At 45.0% G+C, this 23326-nt stretch overlaps 1 long non-coding RNA gene and 1 pseudogene across 1 annotated transcript in view; one reads left to right on the top strand and one right to left on the bottom strand.

The window, feature by feature from the left end:
* Positions 1-2729: 2729 nt before the first annotated feature.
* LOC135912077 (U2 spliceosomal RNA) lies at positions 2730-2910 on the top strand (annotated as a pseudogene).
* An 8282-nt stretch (positions 2911-11192) lies between these two features.
* The window catches only part of LOC135912053 (uncharacterized), a 61199-nt gene continuing 49065 nt past the window's right edge, over positions 11193-23326 (bottom strand). Inside the window, exons 3-4 of the long non-coding RNA XR_010567546.1 lie at positions 15908-16195; positions 11193-11251 (exon numbers count right to left, since the gene is read on the bottom strand). This is a non-coding gene — a long non-coding RNA (uncharacterized lncRNA). The remainder of the gene's footprint in view (positions 11252-15907; positions 16196-23326) is intronic.

Here is a 23326-nt window from a genome sequence, read left to right as displayed (position 1 = left end):
CTACCTTAATGTGCGACGGCAGGCAGTTGTCCTTGAAAACTATCATCACGCAACGTGAGTTGCCCAGGCGCAAGACATCAACAATGACGTCTTGATAACTCGCTGCTTTAACCAGAATCGGCAAGTAATTGCTGAGGATGGCCAAGTCTACGTCGTATATGACACCGGTGATGACATCAGAGCCCAGCGAGATGTGATAGCGCACCTCTATGCCATCAAGATCTGTTTCACTGTCTTCCTTTCTTCTGTCCCTTTTCAAGAAACGCATCTTGGGCCACAAAGTATACCTAGGAAATCTGTTACCTTGCGTAGGGCGCTAAGAGCACCCGCATGGAGAACATCAACCGCCAGTACATTTTTGCGGGTGTTCACTCTGTCCGAGATTTCATTGGGCACCACGGTCTCCTGCTGAATCGAGACAGATTGCCTATTAAGCCGCTTCATGTTACCGTTGGGTATCATAGGCAGAAACAAGATGGTGTTGGTGTCGGGGCTCCGCGTGGGCCCAACAGTTTTTGTACTGGAGGATGAAGAGGTCCTGGTGTTCCTTCTCTTCGCCTTGCACTCCACACAAGTTCGAAGTCGTCGTCATCAGAAGGGTCATCGCTGATGAGCGAGTAGACATAGATGCCCTCGCTGTCGATGTCAGTTTGTTGCCCGATCCGTTTCCTGGAGGCGGCCGTCGCTGACGCCACCGGTTCCGGCAGACGCCCATGTCCATCGTCACCGAATTAGGTGCGAGGACTGTAGATACGCTGGAGATTTCACAGAAATAGTCAGAGGTAGAAAAACAACACTCCGCCAAGAAACACTTCGTCGTCGTCCTCCGTATGGGTGTAAGTATATACGTACATAGTGCAATAGACGGTGGTCTGCTCTGGACCACCGTCAGTTGCACTTCACTTCTCGAAGAGGCAGGACGTGTGTCGAGTGAGCTCCTGCACACCACTTTGCAATGAGGTGCATGCGGTTTAAGTCATGGATCCGGAACCTCAAAAGCTGGACATAAGTGGTCAGCATACAAGGTTTACATCACCCACTTCGTGGGCACCTTCATTTGTATGTATACTCACAAATTTATTCGGCAGGGCAGCAGCCACTGTCAGGAGAGACTGAGGGTTCGCAAAGAAACCTTCGCTTTAAAGTGTCAGCTGCGAGTGGTGCGACGCCACTCAGGTCGTTGATTCACCAGCAGACGGAGGCCATGATAAGTGAGAACACTGGAAAGCCAATTACAGCCAAGCTTTCTATACACGATGTCTTTAGCCGCACTCCTAAGGATTTGCTTCACACAAGGGCGGCACGACCAAAGAGTGGCTTGCTGTGAACTTCTGCGACCATGTCACCAATAATATTGCGTCTTAGTTTCTAAAACAAATTTGCTACGTTGCTATCTAAGGGGCACCACTGAGAGGAAGACTAACAAATAGTCACACATTACTAAGAAACGCTAAATGATGCTAATGCGGAAGCACGGCCGAACATCAACACCCACTAGTTTATCCGAGCATGCAGCCGTCGTCGAAGCAGAATTCAGTAATTGACGATAAAACAGTTTTATTCTACATTCTTTTAAAAAAATAACTGCAGTAAAAGAACACTATAAAAATGTTGAACAAATCTGTCGATTCTTGTCTGAAATATCTGCTATTTGTGAAGTCGTCATTATGTCCTCAAATAATTCGCGCACCCACTATATGCCCTGACAGATGCCTCGAAGGGCAAGATTGATGTTAAAGGGCTGAGTCGTTGGCGCAGAAAGCAAAGGGGGCGTTGCTACAGTGCCTTACGTCGACAAGTCATTGAGGTTTTCCTTAGTATTGGTGCGCACCTTCATACGTGCGCGTAACTAGTGCTGTCTCTTTTTTCTCGCCTTCTTTCTCTATTTTCACCCTTTGACCACTTCCCCCATTGCAGGGTGGCCAACCGGACCTACGTCTCGCTAACCTCCCTGTTTTTCGTTGCTCCTCGTTTATTCTCTGAAAGTGGCACGCTTGGAGGCGGTGGATTATTCGAGACACGCGATAGTTCCAGTTGCGGAAGGGCTGCAACGCAGAAGCAAGGCTGAATCATGCATTAGCGATGAACAGAGAGCGGAAGATAAGAGAAATAAAAAAATTGGTGCCATTCCAATCTGTGAAGGTGGATGACCAGTGAAGCTGTGTATGTGGGCCCCTTAATGGCGAACTGTCCACTGCCGGGCGTCAAACACCGTATGCACATAAATGGAAAGCGAGGCTCAACTAGCCGCTCCTCCACGATGTTGAGCCTCGGAAGATGATGAGGCACCGGGGGGTATACATACCCATGTATTGTTGTAAAACGCGGCACGACACCTTTTACTAACGAACCCCGGCACGTAGAACAGACAGGCACCTCGCCGCACTCCGAAGGCACACACTGCTTCACCGTAACCAAGGCGATCGTGCGTTGGTCGACGTTCCGCAGTGCAGTAATGGTTGTGAGGTCACTCCAAAGCCACAAGCGGTCACACACAACACAGGCCACACCAAATTGGTTCCCTAAACTTCCTCTGATAGCTGGCTGTTGCTTCAGTGAAACGTTCCAAGTTTGCAAGAACGAGATCGCATGGACGGTTCGCATTTCTTTCCGCCTCGCGGTCCTGGCGAGCAGCACACTTACGGGACCGGCACCACGGGAAGCGGAAAGGAAAGGCGATACGCAAGCGCTTGGAACGCCGACAAAGAGAGGGCGGTGCGAACGTAAACATGGCCGACGCGGGTCAAAGTGTAGTATTTGTTCTCGTCAGCTTAATATATAATAGGGGTTGTATTTGGACCTAAGATAGCAAACGTATTTTTTGCAAGTTGGCGGAGTGCTTGAATCCTGTTTCACCTCCGCCGCGGGTAGGCCCGGTATTACACTATCTTTGGGATCTGCCCACAATTTTTGGTCTACGGATATCGACCCGCTGGAAACTAGCCATATACAGCTTCGCTGTAAGAACAATTAGGTTACAAAGATAAGGTAGCAGTGATTGCCTACCAGCATAAAAGCACTCCGCGTGCGTGCGCGAGCTCACTTCGGCTTACCTCCCCCTTCCTCCCCTCTCTCTATCTTATCTTTATACTCCCTTTTTCCCATCCCTCAGAGTAGGGTAGCCAACCAAATGTACTTCTGGTTAACGTCCCTGCCTTCTCTCTTTATTGCCTCCTCCTCCTTCTCCTTAAGAAGGTATGGCAACGTTCCAGCATCAAAGTGTTGTTAACGGTGCCAAATAAGCTTTTCAGTTTGTGCAAGTTGACCTGACCCACAAGAATGCGCAACCAGAGTGTGCTGTCAAGCACAAAGATGCTTGCGTCTTCTGCAAAAGGGGCGTTGTTTATAAAATCCCACTATCTTCTGAAAGACACTACATTAATCAGACCTGCAGATGTTTGAATGTGCGTCTGCAAGAGCACAACAATAAAGTCGGAAACATCACTACAGTCCATTGTAAAAGATGTGATACGCAGCCACCTTACCATCCTCTTTTCGGACAGACTGTTGTGTATCGCCGCCGGAACAACTTGACCAGAGGAATCGTAGAAGCCACCGAGATAGCACAAGCAGGAGATGAGTGCGTCATTTGGCCGTCGGTGGTTTTATCAAAGAAAGAGCTTGAATCCTTGGCACAGATGGTGCGTGGCTGTTTACCTTCTTCATCTCTGTCGCTTCTTTCCTGTTGCAGATTCAGATGGGTGTGTGTATACGGTCAGGATCCGCAATAAAACCATAGTTAAAAGTCAGCGCTTGTCCTGTCTTGACTTGTCCTTTGTCCTTACTGCGCTATGTTTTCTGTATTGCGATGAATAACCCACATGCCCAAACCTATCGTCCCCTGAACGCCATCACCCGTAGACACCGATTGAGTTAGACCGCAAGACACTTCCAAGCACTAACATTTTTATTAACCTCATAGATGTCCAGCCTGCCGGCCTCGTTATACTCAATGATAAAACAAATTATATTCAAATATTCTCATAGTAACGAATAAATGTGATAATTAGTGCAATTTATTTCAATAAAGTGAACTTTTCGAACCTTTGTATGCCTGCTTTTCTAACCGCGAAAACGGCAAAATATTGCCATCTGGCGGGTGCGCGTGATGATGATTTCGTGAAGAACGTACGTGGGGAGACCTTCGCTGGAGGACTGCAGAAGACACTTTCGGGTTAAAAGAAAACCTCAATAGCATTTTTAGGCGTAAACTCTTCGAACGCGAACTTTTAAGCAAAGTGGAAATGGAGCCGGGGCTCTCGGTGCGCGATGACATCTGTGGCGTGCTCAGTTGGGCCGTGCAAAGGCAAAACAAATACGTACGCATGTGCGTGCGCGCATCGTTTATGTCGAATGCTCGCAAGAGGCAGTCGCGTATCGCTTCTAGCCGGTTGAATTTCATCGGGGGGTTTCACTTACATCAGGCTCATTATGTGAATTGAACGAACAATGCTAGTTAAATACATGGGGGGGGGGGGGGGGGTGTTACGTGCCATAACCGAGATATGATTATAAGACACACCGTAGGGAGGAACTCCGGAATAATTTTGACCACCTGGCGTTCTTAGCGCTGTTTTCTTCGATGGATTCATCCCAACGAGCTCGCGTTCAAGCCCTCTTATATCTTGACGTAATAGTTCTGCGGAAACCCGCAAGGTGGAGAGAAGTAATTACTGAAGGGAATATCAGACATCCACCTTTCCGTAGCAATTGCTAGAAAGGAAACCCATACGGGTTCCTCGAATGAAAAGCACTCACAGTTGAAGAAAAATTCGCCCTGGTCCGGGACTCGAACCTGGGACCACCGCCTTTCCGGGGCAGCCGCTCTACCATCTGAGATAACCAGGCGGCTAGCAGATGGCAGGGCGAAGTCGAATGTGCTGACAACACGAAGCAAAGGCAAGAGTTTGACAATAGTTCGGCGGAAACCCGCAAGATGGAGAGAAATAATTAACCGAAGTAAGAACTTCTCTCCACCATGCGGGTTTCCGCAGAACTATTACGTCAACCTCTTGCCTTTGCTTCGTGTTTTCGACAAATTTGACTTCGCCCTGCCATCTGCTAGCCGCCTGGTTAGTTTAGATGGCAGAGCGGCTGCCCCGGAAAGGGGGTGGCCCCGGGTTCGAGTCCCGGACCAGGACGAATTTTTCTTCAACTGTGAGGCTTTTCATTCGAGGAACCCGTATGGGTTTCCTTTCTAGCAATTGCCACGAAAAGGCGGATGTCTGATTTTCCCTTCATTAACCTCTTATGTAGTCTTGAGCTGATCGAACATCGTCATCGGCGTGTTCGACACCTATGACGCTGTAGTGTAGTCCGCTTGATCACAGATTTCCAATTACACGCTATGTCTCTATCAATGGGCATGTCAAATATGTAATTGAGCAGCCATACGCAGCATTATAATGTCATTTCGTTGAACATTTTCTTTTATTTACTTGACATAGAAAACCGCTTCAGAGAGAAAAAGGACATCGATTGACCTGTTCTCTTTCGTATCCAAAGTGGATCAATTAAGTACTGTTCCTTCTTGTATGAATTCCAAAATGATTCTCGTTATTAAATATTGAGTTTTCTTACAGCGTCTTAAGGACTCTTAACCAGCTTGTATAAACTTTGACACGCGTGACTGCAAACTCCAGTTCACACAATTATCTAACTCCTACGCCAGAAAAGCTAAAAGAGCTCCTATGCTAAAATTGTTCGGAAGAAAAAAATCCAGTTAATCCTGAGGTTATACGTATTATTAGCGAAGGCAGACGCCCAATAGCGAAGGACACTTACGAACAAAGAGCTTTGTGAATTCGGCCGCTAGTTCTTACCTCGGATGGCGCTCTTTGGCCATAGCTGGCCCTTGCGCCATTAAAAAGCACACTTCATTAATTCTTACCGCGGGTACTGTAAGCACGTTAGGCTTCCCGGTGGATATTTTACTGTAATATCGGACGACGATTCGGTTGTCAAATGCAGTTTAACGCGAAGAACGACATGGGAACCAGCGAAGTAATTATTCGTCCCTAATTACTCTAATGTGGTATCTTAGATCACAGTTTTGATAATGTTTTTCTCTGAAGCACAACCAGGAGTGTCCTTACACTAAAGCACTCTGGCTGTACTTCACAAACGTATAGTGCGTGAATGTACGCGTCAGTATGTTCCGAAAAAAGCTCTATGAGATTAATCAGTTAAGCCCTTCGTTCGCTCCTGGAATCCTGCAGTCAAAGCGACTTCACAAACGGCTATTACGACCTGTTTCCCGGGTAGTTCGAATTCTTCTGCAATCACTCTTTGCAGAGCTAGGATGCTAGGATGAATCATAAACTAAACAGCTGTTCTTCAGAGTTACGGTGCGCACGTTCTTACTAAGGACTCAAAGAAAATTATTGGTGCACATTACAAAAAGATAAAAAAATCTGTCAACGAAGTGTGGTTGAATAAATGTCAAAGTTTGTTAGGACCACCGTATTGTGGAAGCGTTTAACGATTACTTTTCATCTATATTGTTTCATGGCCCTGCTCAAGCTTCAGAATTTAAAGTCTGTCGTTGTGCTTCGGCATTTTATTATATCGAATGCGTCCTTTCACACTGGTCTTGGACGACACACCAATATTCTTTTCAGATATACAGAATGGCGTTCGACCTATCTCTTTATTAGATTTAATGAAAATCTTATACAAGGCCATCATTCTACAGAAATTGAAGCTGGATTAAGCTCTTCTACGACTCATTCAGAAAACCGGAGGTTAGCTCAGCATAGCTATTACTAAGGATGGAGAAACAACACGTTCAAGCATTAAAGTTACGTTAAGCATAGTAACATTCTTTTTTCTTACTGCAATCATGTATAAAATCGTGGCCTATCAACGATTACACAGTTGATTCATAGAGCAAAATTATGACCGAACTAGACCGAACCGGGAAGGTATACAGTGGCAGACGTGGGCAGATTTCTGCGACTCTAAAGCGTCACTAAATACAAACGCTAAATCAGGTTAGGTTGATAAAGCAGTCTTTCAAAACTTTATTTTCAATTTCGTGGCAATGTTTCGATTATTACAAGAGAAATTTAAGGTCAAAGCTATATTATTTGAATTTCGCGCCGTAACTCCCACGTAGGTAGGTCAGTATGACGTCATGGATTTCAAAGCATGCTCTCGCATTTGGGTCGTTGTGCCTCAGTAAAAAGTTCTCGAGTCTTACTAAGGTCAGTCTTTGGCTCCTTTAGAATAAAATGTAGTACATCTTTAATGAAAACAATTTAACGAGGACTCAGCAGAAGCCGTCAAAATCCTCGACATTATGGCGAGCGGGTGCGGAAACATCACGACGGCGTCACCACCAATCTTTCGTTATTTTCGCCTTTTCTGGCTTACCAAGCGTCCTCTCACGGTAAGAGCCGATTTGTTAGTATTGTAGGATGATACCTTACTAATGCAGAGGTGTCTCCCCCTTCCACTCTTTTTCTCTTTTTATCCCCCTGCTCCTTCCCCCCGTGCAGGCTGGCCAACCGGAACTACCTCTGGTTAACCTCCCTGCCATTCTATGCATCTTCTCTCTCTCTATACCAATGCAGCTGAAATTATTTTTTCTCTTTAATGTCCGTTTGAGAAAGATTTCGGTCAGGTTTTGCAAAGTATGTTAACTATAAAGCTGCTTAGTCTGTTAAGAAATAAGTACGCTCTGGGCTGGCTCGTCTATCAGTTACCGCGCTCAAAACAGTTCGTATTGGTAGTTTCAGTTCACTCCTTGCGCCAGTCCTTTCAGTGGTAGCGCAGGGGTAGCGGCTTGATCCCGCTTCACTTACGACTTACCTGAACAGCCTCCACTTGGTTTGTGTTTTACGGTATCATTTCTTCCCGCTGACATTTGTATCAAGTATCTGGGCCGTCATTCAGACCACTAATGCCCCTCTCCTAGATGCCTCGTTAAAATCATCTGCAGCATTATACTTATTTAAGAGCGCGATCTGGTGTCAAACCTATAGATTTTTGGCTTAAGTGATACTTTTTGCAAATAACGCTAAATATATTGAACAATCAAAGAAAAATGAGCTTTTCCGTCTGCATGCATTTTAGTAAATCAAGACAAAGAAGAAAGAAAGCACAGTATGGAATTGTGACGCGTCAGACGAAAAGGAATGCTTGTCGTTTCTAGTTTTCCTTCGTATTTTACTATTCTTCTTTCCAGACCGATAACTAAAGGTAACGTCGTTGCAAAAAACGTGAACTTTTTCCTGAGTTGAATATTTCTAACCTGAAGTCAATGTGTTGTAATGTAGCAAATTATTGTTCTTGTGTCCCCCCTCCCGCCACCGTTTTTCTTCCTTCTTTTTCTTTTTTTCGCCTTTTCTATCTGCAAAGCTGCAACTGTGCCTGAGCGTAAGTCTTACGAAACCGTCTCCCAGGACCGCCTTTTCAAAGCGCCGTGCCTCACTCTCTCTCTCTCTCTTATTTCTTGTGCTTTTGCTGTCTGAGTCAACAACTTAGTTGCATCAGACCACCGCCTCCTCGAAAAATAGCATGTTTCTTGAGATTGTTATTGCTTTACTGTGGTGTACTTCTTGGTAATCATTTCTTTGTTCTTGTCGTTGCTTCTCCTTATGTTTTCTTTCGCTGCGGTGTACAAGAATGCGCCACATTTTCCGAATCATATACCCAGTCCTTCGCGGGCCACCATTAAATAGCCAGATGTACTGGCTAAACATAATAAAGAAAGTAAAATTCGTTAGTGCCATTTGTTATCGTTATTCCCATCTCATACAATAAAAAAGATACACACGAAAGAGGTATATATGCATTTGCCCTTTTGGTAGTTTCCTGGGGATAACATTGACGACAGCATGAAATTATTCATTTGACTTCACCCATGACCTGCAGCATATCGTTGAAACTGCCAAACTTTGCGCTGAAAGTGATGAAGGGACTTCTGCATACCCTCCCACTGCCATGGCTCCAACTCCCCGCTCTAAGTGGGTGCACACTGGCATGGTGACAGCTATGACGAGTCTCCGTCGCTCGTAATGAGGAACAGCGAGCAATCGTTACAAGTTGCCACAAACACGACAAGCGTGCACTGTAAGTAATTCAGGCCGAGGCAAGAGGCGAAAAAAAAAATCTCGACGAAGAGGCTTGTGCTTGCAGCCCTCCGCCTCCTTCTCCTCAGGACAAAGAAAGGAAGGAAGAAGCCACGCTTTCATTTTCTATGCAAGGTTGTCCTTCCTCATGCCGGTCACGAAGAAGGAACACAACACGGCTGCCTGTGCTTTCTTCCTTCCCCCCCCCCCCCCCGACCTTGTAAACTAAAAGCAATATAACCGCAACGTTAACACGACGCCCGCAGAAACGGTGGCATGATGAACGCTACATAACGTTTGTCCTGTCAACCTTAGTGCGCCTGTCGGGTCACCGTTATTGGTTAAAGTTTTAAGCGATTATTAGCCCGAGAACAAAAACAAAGCTCTTTGTTCTTAAGCGCTATTTGCCATTGGCCGGCCACCTCCGCTAATAACATGTCCAACGTCACAATTGGTTGGCCCCTGTACTTACGAACACTTCTGGCATCAAAACTGTTTTTTTATAATGGACCTGTTCATCAACGGTAGGTATTTCACTACCAACTCGCTGGCAGTCATTCCTGGCCGCACCGCTCGCTATTATGAATCGTTTATGCATGCGGATTAGCAAATGTGGGTACAGGGGCCTCGTATTATAATGATCTATTTATCTTTCCATTCTTATCTTATTATCTGTCGCGCTGAGAAAATAACGAAAGCCGACAAGTATGAAAATTTAAATGAATCGTTGGAATATGCGGTACGTGAATGATAACTCGCTGACGGCTGCTGCTCAGTTGTAAATGTTTTACGGCATATACGGGCGCGTGCGTTCGTGTAAATGCACGTGATTATGAGTCTTAGGGATATCAGTCGTATGTGTGAATAAGTGTGCACGCATAAATGTGTTCGTTTGAGTAGTTCGTGCTTTTGTGTGCATACATTTCCATTCAAAGACGCATAGCATTTATCCTCACTGCTTACCGCTCTTTGATTTCCCACTTCCACTCCCCCTCCCCCCTCATTTTTTTTTTTTCTGTGCAATATGTCGGGAGTAGACATGGCCATTTCGATGGCAACCTGTCCCTCGCTTACGCCTCTCTTTCGCCCTGGTTAATGGCCATAAGGTACGATTGCTTCCCATTATTTTGAAGTTAGGTGCAACGATCTACCGGGCAACGTTATAAGTAAAACCGCATGCCACCCTCGGGGTGATGTTTGTATCCTTATTGTGTGTGCGTGCATAATGAATGTGTGTCGTCCTAGGCGTCCGAAGCAGCTGTTATGCTTTTGGGCAAACTAATATAACCAGTTTTTTTTTCATCAAAATCAGTATGCTTCCCCGATTTCACTCAGAATTATATCTTTTCGGTGCCTTTTTGCACAGAGCTCTAGGCTCCTGCGCAACAGCCCACCGGTTCAGCGCAGGCTGCAGATTTTTTCCTCCGAATGGAAGAACGAGATCGCCAATATTTCAGAGACGGTGCTACTTCTCAGGACAAGCACGGTATTGCGAAACTTTAATTGCCTGCGCGGCTAAGTGCGCATAGGACGTGGGGAAACACGTTCTGCGAAACGTGGTGTCCAAGAAAGGCTGTTATATTAGCACAAGCACACGACGGCCAAGGCCCCTTCCTTACAAAACCGTGCTCCGAAGCCAATAGCAGACCAGCAGTCGGTGCTGTGTCTAACATTCGCCGGTATCAACAGCTCTACCATGGCAAATGAGGGTGTTTTTCACCGCAGACTCATCTCGGAATTCCCCTAGGTAACATAACCTTTCGCTTCACCTTCCCTACGTCCTTCCTCCATTCGTGGCCTAGCAGCACATAAGTTACGTGCGTTCCTGCTCTCCGTTTTTGCAGAAACAAGGAAATGGAGGAAGCATCCGCCGGTAAAATGAATTGCTTAATCGGCAGAAAGCGAAAAACAGCGCCTTTTGGGTGCCTTCTTACGCCCAACAACCTCCCGATCTTGTGACGACGAAACATTGTGATCTTTACTGCCAGCCATACTGGCGCTTCCAAGAGCAAGCGCTATTTTTTTTAAATGTTCGTTCCCTTTCAAGACTGTTGTGACAGCCTAAACAAATGAGTGGCCATTATGACGTTCGCGCGAAACGCCATGAAAGTGGCATACCTGAGAGCACGTCGCGGAAGTTCCGTTATATACTAGGTGCCTTAGGTCACTTCCTTTCCCTGCAAAGAGCAGCATGTTATCGAGCATTAGTCAGTACGCAGTCCTGCTGTACGAACTTTGACTTAACGGGTCACATGAATGAATCAATAAATTTTATTCAAGAAAAGATGGCTATGTGGCCTATAGGCTAGGGTGCGAGAAGATGGATAAGGTATAGAAAATTAAGGGGGGGGGGGGGGGTGAACACGGCCATGAGTAAATTTGTTTTTTAAAGGCAGAAATCGTACTTTTTCTTGTGCTTTTAATCGCGTCAAATTCTTTTGGCATTCTCTGTCCATCGAAATTGTTTGTGTAGTTGTGGCAATGCCTTGCACGTCATGCGTTTTTTATGGCATTCTAAAGGGAGCACGAACCGTACCGCCGTTGTTACGCACGTCGAGTACTATAGCTGAGGTGTCGCGAAAACCTGCAGTATATCCGGTGGGTTTCGCTCAAACAGTGTAACTTGTTTGCCCGAAACAGGGTCAGTGTACGTTGCATGCCAGTTGCCTTTTCCTGCGGAAGAGTGTCTGTAGAAGGAAATGGAAAATGTCTAATGCGCCTCGAGGAGCACAAGCCATAGGGCTTGCACTAAAGTTTCAGCCTCTGTTATTACACCATTAATGGCAACAGAAAAGGTTAAAACAGAAACCATGATGCCATAGTTAATAGCATATTTTAACTGCGCGGACACTTATTAAAACGAACTATCATTTGCTATTGTAGACGTGTTGTTTCTTTTTTTGTGACAAACACTGTGTATTGACCTTTGTACAGGACGACCAACAGAGATCAACTGAATTTCTAAAAGCTCTAACTAACTGTAAATAATGAACATCTACTCTACGATATGCACTGCACAGACACAAAATAAGTTACTCTTGCCTTGTTAATCTTGAACTGAACGCCTATTACATATAGCCAAAATCGCGGATTGGTCACTCGTAGACGAGCTGTGTCCTTTCCTTCTTATTTATTTATTTATTTGTTTATTTATTTATTTAGTACATACTGCGGACATTTCATTCCAAGAAGAGGGGCAATAGAATGCATACAAACAAAAGAGAACAAATTAGGGACAAGCAAATACAAATTTATACAATTTTTAGTCACACTGTGTCTGTAAACTGTCGTTCCAGTCTGATATTGTTCTGCGAAAAAAAGAAAATTTAACCGTGTCAGTTCGAGCATAATAGGGTGTTAGTGAGTCCGGATGATGCTGTCTTGTGTGCCGTGTTATTGTAGGCGTTATGTAAGTCGATGGTTTAATTTCAAGCCTGTTGTTGAGAAGAAGGGAAAGGAATTCAAGCCTTAGCAGCTTTCGGCGTGATTCAAGAGTGGGTATGGAATTTTCTGTCATAATTTTGGAGGGAGAGTCCAATTTATGAAATATAAAGCTAACTGCCTTTCTTCCTATTTTTTCAAGGCGCACGATATTTGACTTAGTGTAAGGATCCCATGATATACATGCGTACTCTAACTTTGGTCTAATAAATGTAAAATAACGCAGTAAGTTCACGTTAGGAGGGGCATTTTTCAGTTTGTTTCTTTGGAAACAAAGTTTGCTGAAAGCAGAAGAACAAATATAATTAATGTGCATGTTCCATGACAATGTGGAAGTCAACGTAACACCCAAGTATTTGCATTTGTTAGTCTCCCGCAGAGCTGAAGAACCTAGCGTATAAGAAAAAAATTAGTGTTTTTTTTTTACGAGTAATACGAAGAAATACGGATTTATCAGCGCTAATAAACATACGCCATTCATTACACCACTTCAATATATTATTTAAATTCTTTTCGAGGACAGTCTGATCATTCTGACAAGTTATATCCCTGTACAAAATACAATCATTGGCAAGCAGTCTAATTTGCACACCAGGAGTTATGGTTTTAACAATGTCATTTATATACATTAGAAACAGTAAAGGCACCAACACACTACCTTGGGGCACCCCTGATGTGACTGGGAGAGTGGCCGAGCTATGTTCACCAGTTGTAACGTACTGAGCGCGTTTGCTCAGGTAAGCAATAATCCAGTTTATGAAAATGTCAGGTATGCCAATAATTCTAAGTTTGAAGATTAATTCTTCAAACTTGAAGATTAATCGAAGGCTTTTCTGAAATCTAAAAATATTACATCTATTTGGCCATTATTGTCTAGAGATAAAGCAAACGAATGAACCACTGATACCAATTGCGTTTCAGTCGAATAACCCTATCTGAAGCCATGCTGAAACTCCGTGAGTACATTGTTTTCAGTCAAGAATTCTTTTATATAGTTTGCCACGATATGCTCCAAAAGCTTGCAGCATTGTTATGTCAGAGAAATGGAACGATAATTTTGTAATCTTAATCGATCTCCTTTTTTAAATATTGGAATAACTCGGGCCACTCTGTATTCATCGCGAAGTTGTGCCGACAGCACAGAAGCAGAAAAAATTCGTACAAGAAAGCTGGCAATGAGTTCAGGATAACGTTTTAAAAAGATGTTTGAGATTTCGTCAGGGCCACAAGAAGCTTTGGATTTCAGGCTTACCAACATGTTGGCAATTCCAGCATAAGAAATAGAATCCACATCAAATACCTGTTTCACTGGAAGCATAGTAATGCAATCATCTGACACTGTAAGGACACTTTGAAAGTACTCATTAAAATGGTGTGCTATGTCTTCGCCCTTAGTTATTGATGTGCCCTCGATTATTATCTGTGAAATTGGTTTCTTTCTTTCCTTCATATGTTTCCAGAATCTTGTAGGATCATTCTTAATAAAGTTAGGCAGAGAGCTGTTATAATAGTAACTCTTTGCAGCAGTCACCTTCTGTTCGAGAGAGTTCTGCGCCTCTTTTATTTTAACAGGATTACCATGGCTTTTTTTTAACCTCTTTACCTTGCATATAATATGAACAACATCGCGTGTCATCCAAGGTGTATGTTTCGGAACTTTCTTATTTTTACTATGGATGAATTTGTTCATGCAGTAATGGCACATAATTTTGAAGCGATTCCACAGAGAACAGGCATCAGTGCTGGTAAAATCAACAAGACAGTTTTCTATGGGCTCTATGATCGACACATCATAGGCATGGGAATAATCTTTCTAGCTAAGCACTGATGAATAGTTTCGCGCCATCTGTACAATTGGTAAGGTAATGCTCACCAGGCGGTGGTCGGAAAGCCCTTCTTCAACACAAACAAAATATTCCGGAAAATCCTGGCTGAGAAACACCAAGCCGAGAATGGAACTGCAAGTGCCCTGTACGCGTGTCGGCTCGCGTACCACCTGCTTCAGGTTATAACGTAGCGTAATATTGAAAACAATGTTGGTGTGCTTTCTGAAAGCGTTTCCAGTATTAAGGCGCTCCCAGTGGATGTTCGGTAGATTAAGGTCACCCACCAATATAATCTTATTCTTTCTGTGCCTGTTCATTTCACCCTCTAATTTTTGTAAGTATTCGGGAGTAGTATCCGGTGGTCTGTATATGACGTAAACAATAAAGCTGTGACCCCAAGAGCTTATCTTGACGTGCAAACATTCAATCTCAGGGATATCTTCCAAGAGATGGGCAGAAATGCCGTTTTTGATTAGGACAGCAACACCACCCCCCCTGGTGCGCCTGTCTTTTCGGAACACTGTATAGGAAGGAGGAAATATATCGTCACTTATTTCATCATGTAGCCAAGTCTCAGTTTAGACCGTAATATGATGATCAAGCTGTAGTAATAAAATTTCCAACGCATCAGTTTTATTTTTAATACTGCGGGCATTGACATTAATCAATCTGAACTGCTTATGTGGCCCTTGGGGAGCACGTCAATTCTGTGAGTTTGAGGAATGGTTTAGTTCGTTTGTTGTGGGAGCGCGAAGGGAATTTGGGGGAATTTGTACGCGTCTGTTTAGGCATTCATCCCAATAAAAAGTATCCCTGCCAATCTTAAGCTTATGATGGATCAATGAAGCTCTTTTTTCTTTAAGCAGCCGGTCTTCTTTACAGCTGTCCCAGAGAAGTTTTCTTTTTTTCAGTGTGGAAGGGGAATAATCGTTATCAATGTAGATGTCAGACCGTTTGAGTTTCTTGCAGTTTGCAAAAAATGCCTTCTTTTCGCTGTAATCCTGAAGCTAAATTATGACCGGTCGGTTTCCTTTGTTTTTTCCTAGCCTATGTATTCGACCAATAGACTCGCATTTCCCACCCAGCTTGCCTTGAAATACTTCCTTGACAATCTTTTCCACCATCATAAGTTCGGTTTCGTCGGCTAACTCCTTTATCTCGTAAATAATCATATTGGAACGCCCCAATTTTTTTGTCTGAAAAGACATCACTTTCTCAAAAGATTTCAGTGTTGTTTCTACTTGACCGGTCTGAACTATGGTTGCAGAAGAATCAGGGAGTTTAGTCCTCCAGAGTACGTTGTAAGCTGGCAAATACACTGTTTATGTTGCATAACTGCACTTTCATTTCAGTTACATCTGTGAGGATAACTTTTTGGCCTTTAAGCAGTTGGTCATACAGTTCCTTTTGTGTCGGTCCAGGATTTGTTTCTATATCACCACAAAGAAGTAACTTGCACACCTGTAAACACTCATAAGCAGGGCATATACACCGTTGGGGGCACGGTAGGACCACAATGCATCGATGGTCACTGCTAATTCTGCTAAATGTCACAGAGGGACCAACCTGCACAATGAAGAACAGGTGCCTGGTCAACATCGTTGCAGGGCCGGGTCCGCCGTGCCCACTGAAGCAACTGAAGTTCAAGCAGCAGAGCGGTTCTTTTATACAAGCGGCTGTCGATGAAGTCACACTGCGCTGACCAAAAGGCGTCCCTAGGAGCTCAGGGCCATGAGAAGTTGACGGTGAAAAATGTTGGTTGGTTTGCACGCACTCGCTCCTATCGATGCTGATACGGTGATCCACGTAGTTCGCGTGGCTGGTCGTTGATACGGCGGCGGCTCCCAGCAAAACCTGCACAACGAAGAGCAGGTGCCTGGTCAGCATCGTTGAAGGGCCGGGTCCGCCGTGCCCGCTATATATATATATATATATATATATATATATATATATATATATATATATATATATATATATATATAGTAACGCTCCGAATTTTTCCGATTCTTTAAACTTTTTCTATTACTTTGCCCTGCGTCACGGACTTGCATGAAGCCATACGCGCGATACCTCCTAGATAAGCCATGGAGTCGGCGGAAAGAATGTACACAAGGAAGAGAAGAGAGAAAATAAACTGGCACAGTTCAAACGAATGCTTACAACGTGCGATCGAATCACCACATTTTGACATCTCCACAGTGCTATGCGCCGAACGCCATTGACCACTGATAAACTAAATAAACTTTTAAGCATCGAAAAACATGGGCCGATTTTTGTAAGAAATGAGTGGTGCAGAATTGGAAGCTTAACTTTAGCACATCAAAGTCTATTGCACAAAAAGAAGAGAAAACTATGAGAATTGCGGCAACCTTGCAAGAAAGACAACACTGCACCTCCGTGCAGTGTTGTCATTCATTGCAAACTGCATGGCGGAAGTCATGCGATAATGCGGGAACAAGCCATTATTATCGCATGCCTTTATTATCGCGTGACCTCCGCTATGCGGAAGCTATCGCGTTACTTTTGCTCACCAAGCGATTAACCCGTGCTCGAAAAGCCGGGTCACCGTCAGCGGCGCCGGTGTTGCAACAGGCCCAGCTTGTTTTCTTCTTCTTCCTCTTTCTTTTCTTTCGGACAAACACTGTTGTTCTACACGACTACTTTGTAGCTGGCCTCTGCGCATTCGCCGCGTTAGGGCCAACTTGCGCCGTTAAGGCTAGAGCAGCGCGACCAAGTCCTACCCCAACCGCTGGACCGAAACGCCGCCGCCAGCCTCCCAAATGGGAGTGGCTGCGATCACGTGACTAAAACTGTACCCTATTTCGAAATATCGTCGGATTCACAGAAAACTGACGTCATGGCCTCGCCTCTCTCTCTCTCTCTCTTTTCTCTTTCTTGTCCCAGCTGCGTAACGGTCGATAGTAGCAGTGTTTATACCGAGAAATCCTCCACACGTGGCTTGGATGTCTCTGGGTCTTGGGTGAGATTAAGTGTTAAATAAATGAAGCATTTCAGCCTTCCACATTTCGAGGGAAACGCAGAAGGGGCGCTTAACAAGAAGCCTTCCTCTAACGCTTTCCATTACCCCTGGAATCGATCTTGCAGCGACGGGAACTTTCTGTAGTTGCGAAATTTGCAGTCGTTGTCGTGGGTCACAGACGCAGCTTGCCAAGCGTGACTGTTTACTGGGTCCTGGATACCGGTAGCAGAAACAGACGAAACTGCGGACCTGTCATGAGAGAGCATAGGGAAGACAATGCCGAGAGAGAGGTAGGCTAATGGAGGTGTGGGGGTTAAGCAAAAAAGCATCCTAGCTGTTTGCTGCTTTAGAGTGGGAGAAGGAGAAATAAGGCTCAGATAAGAAAGGGAGAACAAAGGCCAGTGTACTCCTACAGCGACAGCCTATACGAACCTGTGACGTGCACTTGCGGCTGTGATGAAACAATCGCACATCTCCTACGGATATGTCCATGTTATATTATGGAGAGGCAAATGCTGTGTTCCGAGTTAGAGACACTGGACAGCCGGCCACGATCAGAGCAAGAGATGCTATGGCAGTGGCTACAGCGGACGCATGCGCTAAATGTAGCCGGAGCCCTATTCAGCTTCCTGCGGTGTACAGGCCGGCGATACAGGCTGTGACGTGTGCCGGTTCAGAATATTTTGCGCCGATTTCACTTTCGCCACTCATCTTTCTCCATTCCTATCTATATAAATATTTTTTTTCTCATTTAGCCTTCGTGCAGCGTAGCGAACCGGAATTTTGCTCTGATTAACTTCTTTGCTCTTTCTTCATTTCTCTCGCTCTCTTTTTACACCTATATTTAAAAGGCATGCGCCAAAAAGGGGGCACTAGGATTCGCACAACTGTTTTTCACTTGGAAATACAGCAGCTCAAAAATGTGCGTGTGACTGGCCTCGTTTCTGAATGTATATTTTAGTACGCTTTGTACGATTGGTCACTCCCACCACTTGGAAACAAAACCACGCTTTTGAATTCCGACTTTGTAGGGAAAGAAAAGAACCCGTGGCATCATGGCACCACACAGACATAACGTTTTGTTGTCAAATAGTAGCGACCTAGGAGCAGCAGGTCCTGCACTCAAAATTTCGTTCCAGGGTTACCGAAAATGAAGAGCATGGCTGGTATTCTGCAACGACCGTTTTTGTTTGGTTCCATCATCTGCAGCGCTGACTGCCTGATGGTGGTGGCAGAAAAGGTGGACCGTTACACTGACCACTGACGAATGGCGAAAACACACGGTATTCTGTTGGGCTAGTTTGCACACAGCAACTGGTTCGACGACAATAGTGTAAGATAGGGATGACAGAAAATGTGTTCAGCAACATTATTGTTTCCCTTGTGTCGTTAAGCTGCGCTGGCGGAAATAGACGCAAAGAATCATGTTTTTCGGCCCAAGTAGTCAAAATCAACCAAAGCGCTTCCCACTTCAGCATTTCTCCCCCCATATAGTTCACCGTTGACTTTCTACGCAAAGCCCAGCTCGTAAATTTGCCTGAGCGTCAAACTTACATCATTGTTCCATACGCAATGCAAAGCCCTCGCCATGCATGGCTTGCACTGCGGAGGTGCGGCGTGGTTTTTCAAAGATCTTTGTAGGTTAGACTTAGCATGGAGACTTGCATAGAATACGTTGCGATATCGGTTGCGCATGTGACTACATAGTTTTAAACTATAGCTAGCAAGCGTTTATAAATAGTTAATTGAACATTGGTGGCAGATATGCAAAGCTTTTCGTTCGCAAGAACTGTCATTGGCCTTCGCTAACACTTCGTTCACTATCGTTATTTCCGAGTGATCGTTCTTGTGCGAAGTGCTCAGGCGTACGAGCCACTTTGCAATCAAGGTCCTGTTTGCTTGTTACATTGATACACGCTGACAAGTGAACAGCGTACCAGATCAAACAGCCACTGCGCCTATGACAAATGCATATAGTACCCAGAAACGACGAAGGCGGAAAGCTTTTAGCCTTATTGCGGGAGAGTGCAATGCCTAAGTGCCTGAAAATCGATAGGCGTTCGTGCTATTTGTCGCCTGCATTTAGGATCGCAGCAAATTACCGCCCAGCGTCAGCTAGGATCGATCCCTCCTATATAATAGCTACAAATACGCTTAATACTCGTTCCAGTCTGTGGCTTGACAGTGTACGTAAGATGTCAAATGTTTTTGGGCAATTCAATCAAACTGACCGATGGAGTACGCATATGAAAAGATGGACTTAGCATACAACATGAATTTTGCTGCTCCTTGGCAACGTCCGTGAGAATTACAGCCTCTCAAGTAGGCCACTCGAACGCAAAAATTTCAAGAGTGCTTTGGCTGTCGTGTGGTGTGACGACTGTATAGTTCGGCGTTCCAGGACTGCCTGCTCCGAAGGCGGCCGGCCGTCAAGAAGCGTCAGCGCGGTCGCGAGTGACTGCCTGTGTGCGCTGTATCATTTTTCTTTGATTTGCTTTTTTTCCGCCTGTTCGTTCCGTCTTTCATTTCCCCTTACCATTCCCCCTGTGCAGGGTAGCAAACCAGAATATTCCCCAGTTAACGTCCATGCATTTCCCAGCCCATTTATCCCCCCCCCCCTCTCTCTTTCTCTCTCTTACCGCTCCTTTTTGAACGGAGCTCCGTTTCAGAGGGCAATATTTACTTATTTGTGACGTTAAGTTTTAAGATTACCGATATCGGCAAATGGCTTCCTTGATGACATTAAGCCGGTTTCACAGGAAGCATTCTTGCATTACGTTTTTCAGAGCGGTGATATCCGTACACGCGGACTTCTCGTTCCTATTTCACATGCACTGAGCGCGGTGACTGCGATTTTCACATTCGCGAACACCTAATAGAAGACTGAATTATTGTTGTCGAAGGCTTATTCGTTCCACTTTGGCGAAAACAAAGTGCAACATACTAGAAACTGTTTTCGTGAAGCTCGTTCGTGTTTGAATTCATTCCTCCGCAAAAACAAGTAAAACAAAACAAAACAACTCTGTAAGGTCACCCCGACGTATCTTACGATTCGCGCTGTTATTGTTTCCCAGTACATATGGCAGCAACGATTTCGCAGGGAAGGTAATAAACACTCCCAAAATCAAAAAAGAAAAGCACACACAGCAAAGGGTCGACAGTTCACCTGCCGCGCCTGTAACGTCGCACGTGCGAAATGGCAAGTAAAATCGCAACATGTGAAACAGGCTTAACACTGTTTCTTTCTTTTTTTTCGCATAATGTGGTTTACGAGCCCTTTTGGTGTTTATTTTTCTTACATATAACTGCAGAACCTTACTATAGTAGATATATTGGAAAACGTTGCTTAAGGCAAACGAAAGCACTGGTACCGACTAGATTCGTATGCTTTTTAAGGCAAAAGGTAAATAAAGAGAAAAAAAGCATACGCAGATCCAACGCACTTGGAATAATGTACGAAGCAATTTTATTTCTTCGAGCAGTCACCTTATTGTTAGAAAACAAGATTGTCAAACAAATTTTCATTTATGCAACGAGTATTGTCACGAAAGGTTTATGTTCGCGCACCGTGCCGGCCACATCAATGTGCTGCAATGTTTATGTTTATTCATAACGTAAGCCGGAAGGTAAACAGCAGTTCATGCGAACGCACACTGTGATACGCCGACGCAGTGACGTGCGTCGAGGACGAAGGAAGATGTTGGCCGAAGGAAGAATTGCGAGCACATGCCGAGAGAATAAGTGTGCGACGCGAAAGGCAGGCATCGAATGCCGACTGTCATTCCTCCCGACTCGCTCCTGCGTCCGTGGCCGATTTAAGGGGACACTAAAAGTTACTATGAAGTCAAGTTAAAGTGATAAACCAATGCTCTAGAACGTAACCTTTACGTAACCGAGAAATTGAGGTAAATGCATGACACGATTTGAGACCCCCCAGCGACATTCTCGTACTAGCCCGATGACGAAGGCACTCCTTATCTTAATTTATGTCGCTAGTACCAAACTACTCGTATTAAAAAGATAATTTCCTTAGGTTATAAGACGGAAGAAAATGCTACTTGTCTACTTCTGTTCGATTCTAAGAAAAAATAACGTTTTGACGTTACCCATCAGCAGTATGGGTGTTCGAAAGGTTTCGTTTTCGCTCGACTCTGCGCGCTCGACTCAGCGCCGCGCGCGCTTTGGAGTTTCAGTTGTTTCGTTATCGCATCGTGCTGCGCTGGCTCTGCTGGCTCGCGAAACTTGCATTTGGAAAAAGCAGCGAGAATGCTACGTCCATGTGATGTCGTGGGATGCGCGAACGGTCCGCGGAACTTGGCCAAGGGCAGGTGCAGCGGTGAATCCAACATTACTTATCACTGTGTGCCAACGAGTGAACCTCTCCGTTTGAAGTGGTTAAGTGCCGTACCTCTGCCACAGCGCATTGGCAAAGAGCTGAAAAATGGCATAGTGTGCTATCTGCACTTTCGTCCAGAGGATTACGAGTTCAACGCCGACTTACTGAAGACGCGTGGAGTGCCTTTCAAAGCAATGCTTTCCCGTAGCGCTGTTCCGTCAGTCTTGCCTGCATTCTTCGAAGCGCAAGAACAAGTGCAGGTCGAAGACAAGGTGGTGAGTGCTGCATTTCGTTTTCAGGAAGGAAAATCTACAAACGGTGCGAATATGTACAGCGATGACATACAGTTGCCGTCGTAGTAGTACGCAATAGTACGCCGGCAGCGCGAGCTCTCAGCAGCAGGTCACGTTCATCAGTGCTTAAATCGCTGAAGTCGAGCCCAGCATCGCGAGCCAATGTGTCGTTGTCAGAGTCATCCATTGCAACGTGCGTCAAAGTTGGGGTCATAAAATAAAGAGCCATCTTATCGTCACGCGCTTTCCTTTCCGTTAGCTTCCATAGTTCCGCTTTCGCGCTGTTGTCGGCTCTGTCTTGGCTCTGTTTCTGGCCGCGCGTTTGCGTCTTAATATTAACTTTTGGTGTCCCTTTAATGGAAACATGGCGCGCGAGCACTTGCTCTCGAGCGAGCGTGGTCTCGCGCGCGCACGACACGCGACGTGAGGTACGCACCCAACCGGCAAGAGACAGCAGCGGCCACGGTCAGGAAGCTGCGGGAGGGTTGGCTAAGAAAGCTTCGCTTCAAGAGAAAACATACGAGCGAACAGCCACATAAAGCAAGCTCGCTGTTGAAAACATCAGCGAGCAGTTAGAAACAACGACTGATGAACGACTGATGTGAGATGCCAGTTCTGGATGTTTGGCATATATACCTGTGCCACGGGTTATACAACGGCGGTTTTGTTTTTTTTTAGGATATTCGGTCCCGTGCACGCTTCCTGTATCTGAGCGAAAGCGGGGAAACACGAGGAGCTGCACTTTTCGGTGGGTTGAAGCATGGCTACCCCCGCGACTGGCGCCTGGCGCTCATTTGAACTGCTCCCTTCAGCTGGATTCATTTGAGATTTATTTTTCCAGGAGACGTCCTAGAGCAAAATACCTATATACTATAAAGTAGTTTCATACGAACATACATGAACCCAAACAGTTCGAAGACACTGCACGCGTAACAATCAGAAAGTATACATCGCAGATTATGTAGTGATAATAATTATACACTAAATCATTGTTATAATAATAACACAAGATACTGAGCAAACATTTCAACAAAACTGATCAACTACAGAGAGTGCAAGCAACACCGCAGTTCGATTAAAAAACAAATAAAGCATCTCAGTATTACATCCTACAGTACTATACATCCCAGTATTAGCGAGATCACGGGCACAGTGTACGTTAACATGGCATGCCGTAATAATAGCCAACAGTAGTTCCCCAGCAGAAACTCTAAATGTGGCAATAACTAAATTTTGGCATGCCAAAATAATGTGCCCACGTGCGGTACGCTAGACCACAGCAAATAAGTCGTTGCAGTCGATGCGGAGAACAATAGCGTCCTTTATGTACGCCTGTCAGAAAACAAGTCACTCCGCACTAACTTACGAAATCGCCC

The sequence above is a fragment of the Dermacentor albipictus genome, chromosome 1 (assembly GCF_038994185.2).
Source record: "Dermacentor albipictus isolate Rhodes 1998 colony chromosome 1, USDA_Dalb.pri_finalv2, whole genome shotgun sequence".
Taxonomy (NCBI): domain Eukaryota; kingdom Metazoa; phylum Arthropoda; class Arachnida; order Ixodida; family Ixodidae; genus Dermacentor; species Dermacentor albipictus.
The sequence above is the reverse complement of the archived record's forward strand: the minus strand, read 5'-3'. Positions and strand labels throughout refer to the sequence as shown.